We start from the raw sequence: 20,799 nt of genomic DNA, 5'->3' as shown, positions 1-20,799 counted from the left end.
GTGTGGTGCATAAACAATGAATCTTGGAACACTGAAAAATTAAAATCAAATAAATAAGTAAATAAGTAAATAAATAAATAAATAAAAACTTAAAAAATTTAAAAAGAATTGCACCTTTTTATGAGGGATTACCTAAATGAAACAAATTTCCTGGGAGCACCCAACTGGTAATGACCTATGAGCAGAATCTGAACCCGTTCGTGCCAGCCCACAGACCCACTGTTCTTCCAGTATCCGGTACAGCAATCACGGAATCCACTCTCTACCTGCAAGCCCGAAGCTCCTGCTATCCTTTCTCAGATAATGGTGACTGATGGCAGCCATTAAATGCTGCAATTGGATTATCAAGACCCAACAAAATTTTGCTCAATAAAACAATAAAAACCTATGACAATTCATTGCTTCCTGAGCCTTTGTTCTCTCCCAGAGACTTGTGGGCGGGGGGGATGACCACATTCTCTGGCTTTATGCCTTACCCTTTGAAAACACAGCAGCCCTAGAATCCCAACCCTTCACTCCAATTTTGCAGATAACCGTTTCTGGAAAAGAGACAAAGCCGAGGCATCTCGTGTTGAATGCAGGGAACACACTTAAGGAAAAACAGTTCCTCCTGTACTTGTGAAAATGAGGCACATGAAGCCAGCAGCTGAGACCCAGACAGTGAGTCAGGAGTTACCATGAGCTTTATTTCTGGGCAACATCTGCCCAGTAGTTCTGCTTCCTTTGGAGTGGAAGGGTCCGACAAATATTGGTCGGTTTTAGAAGAAAAGGTTTAAGCATCCTCCTGACCCACTGGAAATTCTCAGGAGTTGATACCTATTCATCTGATGTCAGGAAAGTCCTAGTATATGCAGACTACAGAGGATGATCCTCAGGAGAACTGATGGAAAGCTCTAATGTTCTTACAGAAGAGGATGGGGCCCTGAAGTCTCTGCCAGGAAGTTTTAAAATCACAAATGCCAGGGGCAGAGCCCTAAAAGAGAAGTCAGGAGACTGCATCCATTACGATTCTTTTAGTTGGTATCAGAAACCCAATTAGCCTAAGGAGAGGAACAGAAGGTATTGACTGAAAAAAAAAAAAAAAAAGTCTCTGCATGTTCTAGGAATGGGTACTGGCTTCAGGCATGGCTCGATCAAAGCACTCAACAACATCTGGATTCCCTCTACATACCTTTCTTTGTGCTGGCTTTATTCTCAAGATGATTGTCCATGTACCATGGCAAGGATGGTCGCCTGCAGCTCCTGACTTCCAGCCTAGCTCTCCAGCAATCCTACCAGAAAGATGGCATGTCTCTCTCAGTAATTCCAGAAAAGGCTTTAGGGAAGATTCTCATTAACTGTTCTTGACCCAGCCTGGGTTATATGCCTACTTTCAGCCCATCACTGTAGTCAGGAAGATAGATTTCTCCGATGGGCTCTGCCTGGATTATCTGGTCATTTCTGTTTACTCCCTAGGAGAGAGCAGCTCAATGGGAAATCATGAAGACAAAGAAGGGAGAGGGGGGCATCCAAGAAAGACTGAGGTCTTGTTGCCAAGTGAATGGAGAGGACAATGGGTGCCAGGTGGGAGAATAAGAGGGAAGGGAGGGGTGGGGTGGGGGGAAAAGGAAGACAGAAAACCCCTATCTGCCACCTCTGCTGTCCAGGACCAGTGCTGCCACGTCCTACTTCCCTGTGACCTTAAGCAGATCTGTTTCCTTACTGAGCTTCCCTTTCTTCGTGCACAGAAATGAGGGCTGTGGACAAATGCTTAAGATCCCTTCCAGTTCTAAGTACTCTTGGATGACACCTGATACACACTCAGATGCTCCTCAAATCCCACATCACAGACAGTACGGGAGCTTGAAGGAGCGCCCCGCCTGGACCTTAAGAGGAGACGGTTTGGGGAAAAACAAACAAACAAAAGAAAAACACAAGAACCACCTTCGTGGCAGAATGTATTGTTTGGAGACCATGGAGCTGAAGGCTTAGACTTCCATCCCAGATGACTTCCCGAAGTCCTATGGGACATACTCCGGTCCCGGTCCCCAACGTGTCCAGCAGGCATCGTAACAGTACCCATTTCAGGGACACCTGGGTGGCTCAGTTGGTTAAGCAGCTGCCTTCGGCTCAGGTCATGATCCCAGCGTCCTGGGATCGAGTCCCGCATCGGGCTCCTTGCTCCGCGGGGAGCCTGCTTCTCCCTCTGACTCTGCCTTCCACTCTATCTGCCTGTGCTCACTCTCTCGCTTGCTCTCTCTCTGACAAATAAATTAAAAAAAAAAAAAACAAAAAAAAAAAACAGTACCCATTTCAGCGAGTGGGGATGCAGGGCACGGCAGGCAGAATCCGAACACGGCCCCGGGGTTCCCACAACATGACACCGGTTTCCCCTGCCTCATCCCGTCCCCTGAATGAGGAGGAACCCATGACCTGCTTCTTTTTCTTTTTTAAGATTTTATTTACTTGAGAGAGAGAAAGCATGAACAGAGGGAGCAGCAGCAGGAGAGGGAGAAGCAGGCTCCCTGCTGAGCCGAGAGCCCGAGGCGGGGCTCAGTCCCAGGACCCTGGGATCATGACCTGAGCCAAAAGCAGACACTTCACTGACTGAGCCCCCCAGGCACCCCCCCCCCCCCCCCCCCCCCCCCCGCCAGCCCCCCCCAGCCCCCCCCCCCCCCCCCCGTGACTTGCTTCTATCCAACAGAGTACAGTAAAGGTGATAGGACAGTCATTCCTGCGGTTCTGTTACGTTACCTAAGACCCCATCTAATACGTAAAAAAGCAATAAATCAAAAATGTCATCCTTTGAAAGAAACCTCAAACTTAGGCGGTCCAACAGGTCTAGCCAACTGGGGCTAGCGGGGGTTCTCCTTTCTCGTGCAAAGAAGCTACTCTGTTAGGAGGGTAGGGGACCAGGACAGGGACTAGAAGGCAGCCTCCAGGACCCTCAAGAGGTCTTGGGATGACAGCCAGCAAGAACACGGGGACCTCAGTCCTGCCACCACAAGAACACGAGTTCTGCCAGAAGAGCCTGGGGAAGGTCGGAATTGGGTTTTTCCCCAGTCAGGACTCCAAACAGGAAGGCAGCGTGTCCAATACCTCGAGTGCAGCCTTGCGGAAACCCCGAGGAGGGGAGCCAGCAAAGCCTCGCCTGGAATCCTAATCCATGGAAAATGGGAGACAATACACATCTGTTGTTTTAAGCCGCTAAATCCGTGGTAATTTGTTATGTAACAACAGAAAACTAATACAAGGGATAAATGAGATAATGCATGGAAAATGCACCAACTTAGATGGTACACGGCTAAGTACTCAATATTAGCTATTCTTAAGATTATAATGAAAGAGTTGGGCTTTGTAGATTTCAAACATGACAAGGCTATAAACCTCTTTGCGACCTTCCGAGACAGCCTTCTGGGCTGGAGGGAGCCTACTCTGGGGCCCTCCGTCTGTACGCAGAACGCCATCTCTTCAGACTGCTGGCCAAGCCCCAGAACCATTATTTGCAATACAATTTATTATCATCCAATTTCAGTAGAAACTGGTTTAGGAGAGGAGGAACTGGTCCAGAACATTCGTGTTGGAGAGGCATTACCTGAATGAACTTAGACGGTAATGAGATCAGGTAAGGAGGGGCAGGTGCCTCCGACAAGCTCAGCCTAAAAATTCTAAAATTGGGTTCATCCAGGCTTTGCAGAGGAAAAGACCACAAAATAATATTCGCTGAGCACCTGCCAGATGGCTTCAAACGCATTATTGCCTTTAGTACGAATAGTCTGTAGGGAAGACATTATGGTCTCCAGTCTGCGGCTGAAAAGGTGAAGCAGAAGAAGGTTGACCCGGGGACGTTCAACGACATGCCGAGGGTCACCCGGGTCTCATGAACCCTTCTTGATGACCTTGACCCCTGGGAGAGACCTTGACGCCCACCAGGATGGGATGAGAACATGCATTCGGGAAAGGCAACTAGCTCACAACGTGGGGACATGACAACGCGCAAACAGAACCGGAGCCAAGGAGCCTGGATTGGAAAACTCTGGCATTTGGCTCAACTTGTACCAGATAGTTTTAAGGGAGACAGCAGAGACACGATCGATCTATTCCTGAACCCTCAAGAGGAAGACGGGGAATAAAGAGCAGGTATCTCCCTCGTTTTTAATTTGACTGTAGAAGAACCCTTAATATGAGACGTACTCTGGGAAAGCTTCAGCTGTACAGGAAGTGTGGTTACGGACGTCTCTCTGTACAGACGCAGCGTGGCACAGACAAGCTCTGGGTCTTCGTCGCCGTGCCTAACTGAAGGCTTATACCCATTTATACCCATGGGAGTGCTGATCGCTCTGGAGGATCCTGGTTTTGATTCTTTCGGGTAAACACCCAGAAGTGGGGTTGCTGGAGCATATGGTAGTTCTAGTTTGCCATGTTTCGAGGACTCTCCATACCGTTTCGCCACTGTGTCCATAATACCTTGCATTCTTATCACCAGGGCATAAGGGTCCTCCATTCTCCCCATCCTCGCCAATACATCATATTATTATTTTTTTTAATACTCACCATCCTAACAGGTGTGGGATGACACCTCATTGGGTTCTGATTTGCATTTCCCCAATGACTAGTGACATTCCACACCATTTCATGTACTGTTGGCTATTTATACATCTTCTTCGGAGGGATGTCTGTTCAAGTTCTGGACCCATTTGTGAATCAGATTATTAAAAAGGCACAGGCAACAAAAGCAAAAATGAAAAACAGACATGTGGGACTACACCAAGCTAAAACACTTCTGCACAGCCAAGCAGATAAACAATGGAGTAAAAAGCCAACATGTGGAACGCGAGAAAATGTTTGCAAACCATGTATCTGATAAAGGGTTAATTTTCAAAAGCCATTTTCCATCCTTAGCGTGGAGACGCATCATTTTCTTGCTGGTAGCCTTTAGCCTCTCAACTGAATTTTCTTCTTCCAACTTTTTTTAATTGATCATTGGAAATTGCCAGAGGCTGTCAGGATCTTTTTTTTTTTTTTTCCCCTTTAATTTTGTATGAGGATGCTTCTCTCCCAGCTTGTTTCAGATGGGATTTGAGGCAGATATGAAAGAAAATACACAACATTTCAGATGTGATACATTGTAACTAATTCATTGTAACTAATTAAGAAGTTGCAAGAGAGAGAGAGAGTGTGTGTGTATGTACACACACACAGAACCCCAACCAAAAGATCAATAAAGTGAGGGACAACCAGGGGCAAGACCTGAAGATTTCCTATACAAAATCCACACCAAGGAGTCCTGGGTGCTTGCTGGCTCCTGGCCACAGACGTGCTTTGGTACCTCCCAGCACTGAGCGGCGAGAGGCAAGGACAATTATGAGTTAGGGCTCTAAGTAGAGGTGCCAACAGTGCAATGAGTAGTTATTGAGCACAGACCGAATCCCAGGGCTGCACACACATTACCTCATCTAGTCCTTACGACTAACCTGCCAGCTGATGGTGACTGTCCATGTTGGAAGAAGCCCAAGAGAGAGGCTCAAGTTCATAGAGCTAAAAAGCAATAAGGAGGAAATTCCTATCCAGGTCGGATCTCTCCAAGACCTGCCCCTTCCCGTTGTCCTGTCCCTGCACGTCTCCACCAGCGACTGCTCAGAAGACAGCTCTCCCCTCTACCGATAACCAAACAGACCTTCTCAGAGGGCTTCTCAGAGGGACGGCCCCGTGTCAGGGGATGAGCCCTGCTGCCACCAACCGCCTCAGAGCAAACATGGAAACAAGTGTAAAGACGTTTTCTCACCGGGTCCGGGTCCCTCAAGGCAAGTGAGTGGCATCAGGCCAAGGTCGAGTTTGGCAAGAAGGCGCCCCTCCAGGGGCATATTCAAGACCTAACAGGTCATTGCTATTTTATTCTTTAAACACTGATGTGAAAACGACTCCAAGAGAGAGACTTCTGGTCCGCTGAGCCATCACGGAGCAGCCCCCTTCCCGCCCCCCGCAATCAAGAGTCCATGTTCCACGTCTGGCATCTGACTAATGAACTCCTGAAGGGTCAGTTCTGCTTCGGTGAGCCCCTGCAGGAAGGTAATGAGCTGTGGTCGGGGCCCGGAGTAATTGCCCAGGTTAGAGGCAGAGGCTGAGCTGGGCCCGATGCGGCCGGACAGAGTTGCCCAGAGCAAGAGCCAGACGGGCGTCGGCGAGAGGCGGGGTGGGAGGGGTATAGTGAGATGAGTTTGGGAGGCTGTAGATTTCAACCAAACACAGGCTTAATTAGAACGGAAACAGCTGGAAAAGTAAAAATCATCATGTACTCCCAGAAGTACCAGATGTGCGCTTCCCCATCTCGGCCCGATTCTAGACCCGGTGCTTCTCAATCATTTGTTTACAAAATGTCTACTGTAGCAGGACTTGACTCTGGGGACACAGAGTGAGCTCTGCCCTCATAGGGGTCCCCTTCTAGAGTGTCTGGGCTCTGTCCCTCCCCCAGGCAGCTGGGCAGGGAGGGAAGCAATCTCAGGAGGAGAGGACGGAGATGTACTTTGTCCCCCCCCCCCCCCGCCAGATGCAGATGGAGGTGTCTATCTTGCTCGAGGGCCGTGCACTTGGCATCTCTGAGCCCCTGAACCCCAAATCCTGGGGATGAGGGACCAGCCTCCGCACGGTGCTGGTGGGTAACCAAGGCTGGAACTGGACTCCAGTCTGGTCTGGCTGGAAAGTCTGATTCACTTCACAGCATCTCAGTGCCCGTGAACAGACGATGTGAGGTCTGGGTCACGACCCAGCACGTGCATTGACAACGGGTCCCTTGAGCTATTTGTAACCTTCTCTTGAGTAAATCTTGAGCCAAATAAAGACCCAAAACTTGTTACACACACATAATGTGTGCATCTCTCTCTTGGACTCTTAGAGCTAGAGAAGATTTTGGACACCATCTTGTCAACCATTGGCGAGTGCAAGGCAAGGAATGAAGAAATGCCACGGAAAGTGGCGGAGCTTCGACTCTGTGGGAGGGGTGGGGTGGGGGGGAGTCACGGGGTGAGAGGTGGGGAGGCCCTCAAAGGTCACCAAGGGGCTGGTGCTCGCCTTTATCCTGAAAGCTCAAGAGTCGTGTTCTCAGATTTGTGTTTTGGAGGGTCATGATGGTAGACTTGGGTAAAATAAAACCAGTTAAGAGACAGGAAGACCATTAAACTCTAAAGTCTGATCTAAGATCACAGAGACAATTTGGGATGCAGAAAGGCCCAGCATGGGTACAGGACTATGCTGGCAGGCTCAGAGCCACCCCCCACCCCAACGTCAACCTGTCAACTTTCATGGCTCTGCAACTTATATTCCTTTCTACGCCTCCCCTGTGACCTCCAAAATTCTCAATTCCTTGGGGGTTCTGCTATGAACACTGACCTCTTCCTGATTATCCCAAACCAGGACCTCCTGCATCATTTCTCTAGCTGGGCTCTAAGAAGTACACCTCTCTAACGTCATCCAGTGGCACAGGCTCCCACAACATTAATACAAACACACTAACCTTTTGGTTCTTCTGAGTGCAAAGCTCATTTCTGCCTCAGGACATTTGCACATGCTGTCCATATTACCCACGTCTGCCTAGAATGAACTTCCACTTCACCCTGCCTCTGCAAATGTTGCTTCATCCTTCGGGGCTCAACAAATATCTTTAAAGCAGACTTTCTCAGTTAAACCTCCCCACTTTCCCGTCTTCTACCCCAACTGAATTAGACTATCCCTTTTTCTTCATAGCACTGTTCACAGTCTGAAATGATATTACTCATCCTACATTTAATAGTAGTCCCATGTACTAGACTCTACAGGGCAGAGACTGTGTCTGTTTTGTCAACTCTGTACCCCTAGTATTTACCTTTGTGCTTGACGCAGAGTCGATGCCCAGAAAACAGCTGGGCCATTCCGCAGGGTGATCCTGCTCCTTCCTTATCCGATACACAGTCGGTTACAGGAAATATCTTCAAATGGTTTCCAAATATTGGAACAGTCCCTTTAGAAAGAAACCCTGTTTAGTGGACCTTTGGCACCTCCAAGACCCGGGTTCGAATCCCAGTCCCACCTCCGGCTGGGAACCTCACTTAATCTTTGAGACTCAGGGTTCTCCTGAGCAGAATGTGAGATCTTCCCTTTATTTGTGTGGTTTCTTCATCAAATAAAAATACACAGCTGTCCCCCAGACAGTGCCCAGCATCTATCAAACATTCAGGAAATGCGAGTCTCCTCCCTCACCACCAGGTATGACTGGACAGGAAAGAGCTTCTACTTAATAGAATTAAACCTTTTGTGATATTGACCAGAACGCGAAGGCTGCTTTCCCCCCTGAAAATACAAGAGTATGTGAATTCGGTTCCACCTACAACATAAAAAGCAGTTTCCGGATTTCCACAGGAAGTGCCTTAGCCACATTTTCACACACGGAATCCTTAAGTCCATTCAATTCAGTGTAAAACGTGACTCTGAGTGACCCACGGACACTGACGCGAAACAGACACATTTACGTAATTGCGTGTACTTGTAACTTCAACATCGGGGCTTGGAATCGGACTCGGCCGCTCTGCAGGTGAAGGACCTTGGGAAATTTACTCAGCCTCTCTGAGCCTGTTTCCTCGAATGCACAATGCAGACAGTTACTAACCTCATCAAAGTCGATCCACACAGGAAGCAATGAAGCAAGGCCCAGCCCCTTGCGAGTTCTACATGCATTTCGGGGACGACCATTCATACACTTTGGGACCGTGCCTGGCGTGCAGCAAACACGGACTCACGTGAGCCACGATCGATCTGCTTTTGCTCGAGTCCATTGGAGGGGACCCAGGACCAGGGGGGAAAGGTCGGGGCAAGGGGTCTCCAGGTGGCTGGGTTTTGGAACGGGGATGGTTCAGCCACACGGATGCTGACGGGCTACTGCTGCTTTAAGGGAGGAAGCCAAGGATGCTTTTCCTCCAAAATCCACAAACAAGCGAGAATGTCAATGTTTGGGAGGGGTGGGATTCAGAGGCACACGTTTCACTTGACGTGACACATTCTAACCTCACACGTCTGAGCCCACATCTACTCGGTGGTGTATTATCATGGATATATTAAGACTGTCTATCCAGGAGGCTTTTTTTTTTTTTAAAGGACTTGGAAAAATTTAAGTCTTTTATGCCAGAGCAGAGAGTCTGGAGTGAGGGTAGGAAAGAGTCCTTATTTTCTCTCTGAGATCTCACAGCAGCACCTCCTCAACAGAAATAAAATGGGAATGATTCGGTGGCCCGTGTCGAGTGCAGGGCACCTCCGTCCGGTTGAAATTGTTTTCTGCTTCTAACTAGTAAATTCGCACATGCTTAGGCTTCCCAGGATGTAATTCTCCGTAATGACTGGTTTTCTTGGGCACCTCAGAGTGGCTCCTCTGAGAGAAAAATCAGAGGCGCCCAAAGAACCCTGCTGTTTGCTGGGTTCTGCCATCTCGGGTGGGAGACGGTGTGCGGTGACAAAGAGCCATTTTTCAGTTTTGCGGGGAGGAAGCTGCAGCCCGAGAGGGCCACAGGGCAGGCAAAGCAGCCAGTGCCAGGATCTGAACTCAGGACACTGGGGTCTCTGGACCCAGGTCTATTTTCTCCCACACTTAGGAGTCTTTATTTTTTGACTGTCCCACTTACAGGGCACTACCATCCAATAGTGTTTGTCTTAGTGTGTGGTTACCTGGCCAATGACCTATGGAGCCTAAGTCCACTGGGGGTGGACTCTGGGAAAGCCTTCCTTTCACAGAGAAGAGGCACAGGAGACATTTACAATCTCCTTTTTGACCACAGGTGAGACTGCCATTGTGTGATGCCTGGGACCGCTGCAGCCATCTTGAGGCCATGAGGTAAAAGTAAATCCTGTCTGGTGAGGGTGTATTAGAAAGGGAGAGAATATGAACCCCTGTCATCACGCTTCTTAATCTTTAAGCCCTGGAAACATCTAGAAGACCCCGCGTCCTTGGATGATGGAACATGGACCAGATCTCTGCTGCGTGACTACCAGTGGGATAATGGACAGAAAAATTACAGAAGGAGTGACATACACATTATAAGCTCTCCAAGCCACACAGGGGAAGTCTGGTCCATATCTCACAAGGACAATGCCACCCAGGGGTAGAAAACAGTACCTCTGTGTGTATCCATTTCCCCAGAATACCCCAGCTGACTTAGCTTTGTGGCTTGGTGGCCGGCTTTAAGGCACGTGCCCGGATTACGGCATCAATCACTAGATAAAGAGTGTGGAATTTCCATGATGGTCTCAGATCAGTGGTTCTCGGTCCCAGCTGCCCTCGAGCACCACACAGTGATGCCCGAAAAACACATCTGTAAGTGGGTTCTCCCTGTGGACACAGAGTTCTCTCTCCTTGTCCCTTTTCCTGTGGTCTTCCTTTGGGAAACGCCACCACCCCCATTGTGGAGGGCCAGAGAAGTCCTTACGTTACGGACCTGACTTTGTGATACCCAGGATGGCTGGGTATAGCCACAAATCCCTCAGTCACTCTCCACTGAGATCCAGAATGGGGCAGAAATGCTCCAATTGTTGCAGACGTTGTTTTCCTCACTGAGACCGTGAGGTCCACGAGCTCGCTGAACTATAATCTTATTATATATTTGTAACAAAATGAAACAAAAGCAGGTCATGGAGGGCGACTGGGGATGGGCTGCCCATTTATAGAGAGCAGTCAAGGAAGGTCCTTTGGAGACAGGGACTCTGGGACAGGCAGCTGAAGGGACAGAGGGCAGTATGCCATTCTTGGAAAAGGCACCAGCTTTCCTGACCAAGCGGGAGCCAGGTGTGTTTGAGGAAGAGTCATGAGGCGGTGCCTGGAAAAAACGAGCAAAGGGACCTCGGCAGCCTACGGCCAGAGAGGTTACAGTGGGTTGAGTGATGCCCCCCTTCATAGGATATGCCCACCCAGAACCCGTGCCTGGGACCTTACTTGAAAAAAGGATCTCTTTTGATGTAATTAATCTTGAGATGATATAAGCTTGGATTAAGGTGGGCCTTCAATCCGATGACAAGTGTCCTCAGAGGAGAGAAGAAGAGAAGGTACACAGATGAGAGGGTGATGTCAAGACTGGGGAAAGATTGAAAGGATGCATCTAGAAGCCAAGGGACGCCAAAGATTGGCAACAGCGCCCAGAAGCAGCAGAGAGCTGTCCCTCGAAGTCTCCAGAAGGAACCAGCCCTGCCGACACTGTGACTTTGGACTTCTGGCCTTCAGATCTGTGAGAGAGTAAGTCTCTGCTGCATTAGGTCACCGGACGTGGGATGACTTATTACAGAAGCCACAGGAAATTCACACAGGAGTTACGACTCACAGTTGGCTTGGAGAGCCCACCCCTGCTCTGCGCCGGGCTGGCGCTTTCGGTCGGCCCCCTGTCCAGCTCCCGAAGAACCAGGCCAGACCCCCACCAGCTCGTCCCCTCCCCGGAAACATCTGCCTCTCCCTTCTGAACGTTCTAGGAATGTTCAAGAGACCATCATCCCTTGAATTCACGCGCTTGGAAGGATGACATCTGTGTGTTTGCAAATTCATCTCCATTGTTGAGCCCGCTTTGGCAGCCATCCTTGCACGGAGCTTAAATTATCTTTCTGGTATCATCAGAATTCAATGGCGCCATTAATTGTGCTGGGTCCAGCTCTCATGGCTTCAAATCATTATTAGTAATTGCTCATTATGTATTTCAGAAACCCTAAATATACACCTATTTTTTAAGACATTGGCTCATCGGGACGGGAAAAAGACTTGCGTTCTCTAGAATGATGTGACTCGGGGCATCATCGGGGAAGCGGACGTTTCTGGGTTGGTGGAAGCCAATCGGAAACACTGACGGTTGGGCTATCAGCCTCAGCCTTCAGATGTGAAGCCCAAAATAAGACACGGGGGATAAGGGAACGGTTCCACTGTGTTGTCCGAGCCATCTGACTTTCTCTTGGGGTTGTGTTCCCCTCATTTGTCATACCCCGTCGTGTCCCACCTTAGAACGAACAAACAGGTCTCACAGACGCATCCACGGTCAGCTGAGTCCGTGGCAGGGGCTGGCCAGTTTTGGATGACCTCACTCACACGCCTTGCGGTTGGCTGGCTGGTGGCTGGCCGGGAAGCGGGGTAGGGACTGGGTCACATGTCACTTGTCATTGAGCAAGCTAGCTGGGTTCACTCAGCAGGCAGCTGGGTGAGTTTCCAAGAACAGGTGCGCAAGCCCCTGAGGCCTCCTGAGACCTCGGTTTGGAATTGGCACCGGCCGTGAACCCCACCGCACGCTGTTTACTAAGGCAAATCCTCAGGCCGGCCCGCAGTCAAGGGGTACAGAACGGGACCCCACCCCTTGATGACAAAAACTGCAAGGTTGCATGGCAAAGTTATAGGTGCAGAGACTGGTCAAGACTTGGGGACAATTCTGGAATCCATCTAGCATATACACAAGTTATTGATAAGGAGGGCAGGGCTCAGAGAGGCCCAAGACCCTGGAATTCCGATCCGGGCAGTCTGAGCCCGGAGCTCAAGCCTGGAATGTGACATTATCCAATGGGCACACCACTTCCCTTTATAGTCCCTGTGGGTGGGATCATCATTGCCCAGGTGGCAGAAAGTACATAAAAAAAGCCACTGATTTCTCGGTCCCTGCATCACTCACTGAGAGTCTGCAAGAGCCTTCTGTCTTGGGGAGGAGGGAGAGAACAGCTTTGGGGCTTGAATGAAAGGACCAAAATCAATTTAGGGACCTGGGGCAGAAACAGACACTATGGTTTCTGCTCGTCCAGCCTCAAATCCTGCGTCAACTTCTGGGACCCTGACTTTCCTTTGGGAAGCACCCCTAGCACACATTCCATGTCTTGTCCACACTGATAGATTTAATGAAGCCGGTCAGCACCACTAAAAGTCAGCCATGGGGCTTTGGACATCTCAGGGAGGAGACACTCTCTTTCAGGTTGTTGCTCAGTGGCTACATTGAGAGGCCGGAACTCTTGGTGGCATCTTAATATCTCATACAGAGAGCATATTTGCAGATGGAGCTAGCACAGAGGAAAGCAAGGACAAGAGATGGAGGGAGATGATGGTGCCTGAGCACCTGGATCCTTCCATGCCTGAAGCTGCATATTACTGAATTTGTCAGTTACATGAGCCAATACCATTCTCTCTGTCTCCCCCTCTGTTGGTCTCTCTCTTTTTCTCTCTTTCAGCTTCTGAAAGCATCAAAGTGTTTCCATCCACTGAAACCAGTCACCCTACCCAACATGGAAATTCAGCCATAATTCTGTCAATCTTTTCCTAACTGCTATTAACTAAAACTCCTTCTTTCTTTCCCTAATAAAATGGCTTTGCAAATCAATAAATGCAAAGAGTCTGGGAAGGATGGGAATGAACAAGGAGGGGTGTAACATCAGGAAGACACAGTCTACCATCGGCTGTGTCTGAGCCACCCCAAGCCCATACTTCTCACACACGTGCACACTCACACACAGCTTCTTTCCTCTGGAAACCAAGATAAGATGAATTGGAGCATCTGGGAAGGAAGCATGGTGGGGTCCTGAGGACACCTCTGACTTCAGGATCCGGATTCTCTCAAACCACCTCTGTTCCAGTCTTTGCTGAACAGTGTGAGATGTGTGCCCTCCCAAAGTACGTGTACACACACACACATACACACACGGAGCACTTGTGACTCTCTCGGGTGAATAAATACAGAGAAAACTGCACACCCAAGTTTACACGAACACAGATCCCTGTTCTTCCAAGTGTCCATCCTCTCCCCAGAAAACTCCCGCTAGCCCAGAGCCTCACACGGTCCTGGGGACTCCTCCCCTCTCCTTCCCCTTCCCCCTCCCTTGTCCTCCGCACGAGGAGCACCCTCCTCCCGGAACCACGCCAATATCCCCAAGCTCATCTTCTACACCAAATAGCTCTCCAGTGGCTGATTGCAGACACTAAAAGAAATTCATTGCAGATGAATCACAGATCTGAAGATACTATTTTCCCTTTATATCTTCACGGAGAAATATCAGATAGGAAACACTGCAACATATTAGCAGTGGTTGGTTAGATTAGAGGTGGGTTTTATTTTCTTCTTTTAAAAGCTAGATTTCTAACTTGCAGTAGGTGATGTATCACATTGTTGTGTAAGTGCTCTGGAACAGAAAAATAAATTAAGGGGTTATTCTTAGACTCACAGAATGTGGACTTTGCAGACAGTAAGAGGGCTCAGGGACTGGTATCTGAGACACCAGCTTCTAGCCTCACCTTCTAGAATGACTTCAAGGACGTGTTGTCCTGTTAAATGTGGACACTCAGAGCTCAGAGAGGGTAAGCAATTTCTCCAAGGTCACACAGCTAGAAAGAGACAGAGCCCAGACTCAGACTCGCACGTCTGACTCTGAAGACAGTGGCCTTTTCTTTTCTTTTTTTTAAAGAATTTATTTATTTATTTGACAGACAGAAATTACAAGTAGATAGAGAGGCAGACAGAGAGAGGAAGGGAAGCAGGCTCCCCGCTGAGCAGAGAGCCCGACATGGGGCTCGATCCCATGACCCTGGCATCATGACCCGAGCCAAAGGCAGAGGCTTTAACCCACTGAGCCACTCAGGCGCCCAACAGTGGCCTTTTCACTGTTGTCTGTCTCTGCCTGCAGAGCCTGATGCTGGAGGTTCAAGGACCTGAGCTGGAGGTTCAAGGACCTGAACCCGTGCAGAGGAACTCATCTAAAGAGGTGGATAGATCATGTGTGGTTTCTCGCAGGGCTCTCCAACAAAACAGTGAGTGGAATGTGCTACCAGGGGGGTCAGAAGACATTCGTGCTTTACCCCCCAGGCAGCAAGCCTGTCTAAGAAGGTACGCCCAGCATTCCTGATCACCAACAGAAACATTTACCTGTGTGACAGGATGCTGGGAAGGGCCTTCAGAACAATTACTTCAACAAAACGTCGGGACTGAAACATGGTCTTTTCAAAATGAATGTGATCAGGCTCAATTTGGCTATAGCCTTTCGAGATACTGACTCACCGCACTTTTATTAGAACCAGAAGATGGTCGCCATGGTTTTCTGCCTGCGCGTTTATGATGAGCCCCCTCCTCCAACATTCCTGCCCCATGCGTTCGAAGCGAGAACGTAGGCTGTGGATAACGTGTGTCCATCCACGTGAACATGTGCGGTTCTGTGCCTGGCCTGGGGGCCGAGGAAACCAATCCTACCTAGGAAGTCAGGCTCTCCTTCCCCAATCCTCCCTCCAAATTTGGGCTCGAGAAGGCAATACAGCAAGCACCAAAGCCCAAAGAGATAAGGCTCTAATAACAACTACCGTTCAGAGGACAGTAGTGCTAAGGGATGAGAACTTGACTCAGACTGGCTCCTCTGATCGTTCATTTCACAAACATTTATTATGCTCCTGCTATGTGCAGGGCACTGTTTTAGGGGCTGAGTCTCTGCCAGTCACTAAGATAGCACCCTTGCTTTCATGAGGTTTCAGGTCATGTCAAGGAAGAGAAATAGCTTATAAGCAAGAACCTACCCGAGGGTGCTGAGGAACAAGGGGCAGAGAGGGTGTGATGTGGGGGGTGTGGGGGTGTGGGGCTCGGGGCTGTGGGGGGGGGGTGGTCAGGGAAGATCCCTCTGCAGAAATGGCTTTCAAGCAAGAACCTAAAGGATGAGAATCAGCTGGCACGGGAATTCCAGAGAGATGAATGCCATTCACTCGTTGTGACCTTGGGAAAGCTCTGAACCCCCGCAGGGCTCAGTGTGCTCACGTATGAAACGGGGGTAATAAAAGATCACGGTTAAGACTAAACGCCGAGGTCCATCTGCAGCCAGGGAACCCTGCATGAGCCCGAACCCCAGGGGATTAACGACGCGTGTTTCTGGCCTATAAGACGGCACACGCTACACAGTCCAACTAGATCTGCTGAATTAATGACAAATATTACTATTCACCCTCACTGCGTACGGAGCGCTGGCTGTGTGCCAGACACAGTCTTGTTTACTTTTTCTGAATATGGCTTCTAATCTCTACAATTTAACAGAGTACGCACCGTGAGCTGCATTTTCTAGAATAGGGAATCGACGTTGGGGAGATACATAATTTGCCCAGGGCCACGGGGCCAGTAACTGGGACTGTCCGCCCACCCCCCCAGTGCCATTTTATTTTATTTTTTTAAGATTTTATTTATTTATTTGACAGACAGAGATCACAAGCAGGCAGAGAGGCAGACAGAGAGAGAGAGGAAGGGAAGCAGGCTCCCTGCTGAGCAGAGAGCCCGATGCGGGGCCTGATCCCAGGATCCTGGGATCATGACCTGAGCCGATGGCAGAGGCTTAACCCACTGAGCCACCCAGGTTCCCCCCCCAGTGCCATTTTAAAATAGCTACGAAATTTCCCGTAGGTGGCACGTCACACTAGGTCTAAGATGTGTGACAAGTCCAGAACAGAAGACTCGGAACAAGTCTCAGCCCTGTGCACACGGAAGCCATCTGAGAAGCTTGAAACAGTGGGGATGCCTAGGTCCCCACTCGAGGGAGGTGGATCTGACTGGAGCCAGGATGGGTATTTTATTAAAGTTCTCTGAAAGACAACACGGTCTTAAATAAAACGTGACCAAGAGGCATCTGGCTAGGCCAGCAGGGTGTCAGGCCACGGGGCTGCGTGGGTGGGGGGGTACTGTCGTCTTTCAACAGGACATTTATCTACAAGAGCCAAATTACGGAAGCAGCCCCAGGGTCCATCGACTGATGAACGGATAAGGAACATACTGTGAGTGTGTGTCCACACACTGGAGTACTACTCAGCCACGAAAAAGAAAGAGATCTTGCCACTTGTAAGAGCATGGATGGGGCAAGAGAGTTGGGTGCTAACTGACATCAGTCAGTCAGAGACAGATAGCATAAGATTTCACTCAGGTGGAATTTAATAGAATAAACGAGCAAAGGAGAAGAGAGAGAAACAAATCAAGAAGCAGAGTCTATACTATAGAGGAGAGATGGTCATGGGGGGGCAGGAGGACACGTGAAACAGGTGATGGGGATCAAGGAGTGCACTTGTCCCAGCGAGCACGGGGTCACAGAGGGCTGAATCACTCTGCTGTACACAAGAAGCTAATATTACACTGTGTGCTAACTACCTGCAATTTATTTTTTTTAAAGATTTTATTTATTTGACAGAGAGAGAGATCACAAGTAGGCAGAGAGAGAGAGAGGAGGAAGCAGACTCCCCGCTGAGCAGAGAGTCCAATGCAGGGCTCGATCCCAGGACCCTGAGACCATGACCTGAGCCGAAGGCAGAGGCTTTAACCCACTGAGCCACCCAGAGCCACCCAGGCGCCCCACTACCTGCAATTTAAATAAAAACTTAAAACAACCCAGGATATTTACTGCAAAGCTACACCAGCTCTGGATCAGCACTGCAGAACAACGCTTGTTAGTTTCTCCTCCTGACTCTCCTGAGAGAAAGCTAGCAGAGGAGAAAACGGTAGATCCCCTCGGTCAGGAGCAAGAACGTGGGCTGAAAACACGTGGGTCTTTGCTCTTTACCTGCTGTGGGACCATGAGCAGTCACTGATCCTCTCAGACTTCCATTTTCTTATGTGGATAATATGGCTGGTGAAGTCTACCCCATGAGGATACTAGTGTCTCTCTCTCTCTCTGTATAGATATACAGACACATGTATATTACATTATCATCTATGCTATAATACATCAACTGCAGTGTATGTGTGTTCATATATATCACATTTTATGCATTGTAATATTACATATTTTACATAGGTATTTAATATATGACTAATATATAATTATGTAATACTACATTACATAAATATGTAATTATAAAATAAACTATATTAAATATATAATTATGAAATACAAACTGTACTACATACAGTACATAAACAAATATAAAACAAATACTATAATCTTATTATATATTTATAACTCATAATACACATTATATATTTATATTTTGTACATATTATATAAAATAAACCTATAATAAATATGTATCTATTTAGCAATGTGCCTGCCTGACACATAGCAAGTATTTAAATAACAGATGTTATTTCTTAAAAGATACAGCAGGGGTGATCAGACAGCTGGCTATCACCTCATTTCACAAATAGGGAAACTGAGGCTCAGATTGGTTTACTGGCTGCTGAGATCACACGTCTCCCAGTGGGCAAAGCTGGAAATTGGATTCTGGCAGGACTTTTTTACCCTGCCACGGAGCCATTCAAATACTCAGCTTAAAATATAAAACATGAAAATTACTCCCTGAGCTGGAGGGCGGGGTTGGCTAACTGTTCAACCCCATCTCCTGCGGCAGATCAAGAGCATTTTCACTGCCTTGCCCGACCCCAATTGTGATGCAGGAAGGGGAGTCCCGGGTTTTTGTTTTTTTTTTTAAGGTTTCCTACCATGAAGGATAACACCAGAGGATGCCCCTCTTTAATGTCCCCCGGACCCAGTTCCTGCCCCAGGACACCTCAGCAGCTGCTCTGGATTCATTTAGGACCAGAGCTAAATCCAGGTGAGTCAGAAAAAGCACAGAATTATGGGGAGGTTGAGATTCATTAGAATCACCTGTGCACGTCTTCCATCTGCTTTTTAATTCTGCACTCAATAAGGTCTTAGAAAGAGATTGGCATTCAGTACACACAGATGGGGCCCACAAGGCTGTTTTTTCATGGGCACCCTGGGGGCCCAGGCGAACAAAGGCTGCCCCACGAGAAACACTGGGCTTTCCTCTAAAGGACAGGAACGCAGCACAGCTCACACCTTTCAGTTTCCTGTCACTACTCGTGTGTGTTTATGCGGCCGCATCTTAAATCACTGACCTGGGTTACGTTCCTTCCTGGAGAACCCTTCATTTTTTCAGCCTCACTGATATATAAAAGACACATAAGAATGGAGCGTATTTAAGATGCCCAGCCTGAGGTTTTGGTGTGTGCCCACCTTACCGAACGAGCATAATGATCAAATTAATTAAGATATGATCACCTCCATCACCCTAGACTGTCACCTTTGTGACTTTTTTTTTTTTTTTTTTGGAGTGAGAACACTTAAAATCTACCCTCTTAGCATACTTCAAATACAAAATACATTATTGAGAGCTGTAATTATATTGATTGGGAAACCGGCCCGGCGCACACAGGGAGGGCAGGGCCAGAGCAAAGACAGAGAAGCAGGCCACTCCTGACCGACAGGCAGAAGAGTTAACAAGCAAGGGACTTACTCTTGAGGCTTGTTCTTGGAGCTGCAAGACCAGCGAATGTCTGCACCTGCGGCCGGAATGCTAAGGAGCTTCCAGAAAGATCCCAGCGGGGCTCTACCACGTCTTTGGTGGGGATGGTCACCACCAACCTCACTCTCCAGGCTCCTTCCTTGGACCGACTCCTGACTCCCAAGCTGGGGCAATGAGCAGAGCCCACAATCCCCCACCGCCCGGGCCGGCTCCCGGGTCACCAGGGTCGTGCCCTCTTCATGACCTCCTCCATCCCGTTCCCTGAGAGCCCACCTCTCCGCGGCCTGATCCCGCTTTGCAGAGGGCGGCTGAGGACTCCAGCTTCTCCTGCTCGCCTGCCCCGTGTGCAGCTGCGGAGGCGCCAGGGCTTGGCTCACGCGGCCCTCCCGCCAGCTCTCCGACGGGGCTGCAGCCCGCCCGGAGCCCCCCGGGGCAGGGAGCCCCAGGAGAGGCCCTCCCGCCCGCGCCCCGCGCCTGCCTTCCCGGCGCACTTCCAGAAGCGCGCAGTGGCGCGGAGGCCTTCCCAGCGTCCGGAGCCTGCCGGGTCCTCCCGTACCGACGGTCGCCTCCCTCCCCGCGCAGAGATCGCGATGGACCCAGGCTGCCCCCGCCTGCCCTGCCGCTGCCCATCACCGGTTCCTGCCCCGCCACTCGGCTCGCAGACCAGCCCCGGGACGCAGGACCAGGGAGCCTGAGCCAGGCGGGCCGCTGAGCGCGCGCAGGTGGCAGGGATCCCGAGCAAGGGGACTCACCCGGGAGGCCTGTCGAGGACGTCACCAGAGCTGCGGGTCTCCGCATCCACCACCGGGACCGTCAGAGTCTATGGAGGAGCCTTCGCGGGGCTTGGCCCCGTCCGCCAGGAGCGCGGCCTCCCGCACACCTGACGCTCCCCGGGCCCAGCGCTCGCACCGACGCCGCGCACAGGTGGGCATGGCCCGTGGAGCGTGCGTTCCAGAAGGATCCAAGCGGGAGCTGTCCATCGCGGCGTGGGCCGGGGGCACGCCCTCTCCGTGATCCTCCGACAAATCACTGTGCCGCTTCTTAGATCGGCGGAGCTCATTGGTCTTGCGTCACCGAAACTCTGTACTTTTTCCCACCATCTCCCCCTCCTCCCTTTTTATTCTCTGCTTCTGCGACTGGGAGAACAGGGAGTCTTTCCTCCAAGTGAGCTCAGAAGAGCCGTCTTCCTTCTGTGTCTGCCTTGTCCCACCGAGCAAACTCTTAGGGATCCATGCGTGTTGTTCAAACAGCAAGAAGTCCTGCTTGCAAAATGACTGTCTATATCCGTGCGTCTGCTGATAGACGTTCGGGACGGTTCCGTCTCTTGGCTCTTGTGAACCCTGCTGCAGGGAACCCGGGCATGCAAATACCTCTTTGAAATGCAGAACTCCTTTCCTTTGGATAAATACCCAGAAGGGCAGCCATGGGGTTTGATGGTAACTCAATTTTTTGAGGAACGTCCATGCTTGTTCTCCCTGTGGACAAGGGCTCCTTTTTCTCCACGTACTCGCCAACACCTGTGGCCTCTCCTATTTGGAAGGCAATCTTCCTAACGAGAAGGAGGGGATGTCTCCTTGTGATTT

Source organism: Mustela nigripes, chromosome 11 (genome assembly GCF_022355385.1).
Source record: "Mustela nigripes isolate SB6536 chromosome 11, MUSNIG.SB6536, whole genome shotgun sequence".
In the NCBI taxonomy this organism is placed as follows: domain Eukaryota; kingdom Metazoa; phylum Chordata; class Mammalia; order Carnivora; family Mustelidae; genus Mustela; species Mustela nigripes.
The sequence above is the reverse complement of the archived record's forward strand: the minus strand, read 5'-3'. Positions refer to the sequence as shown.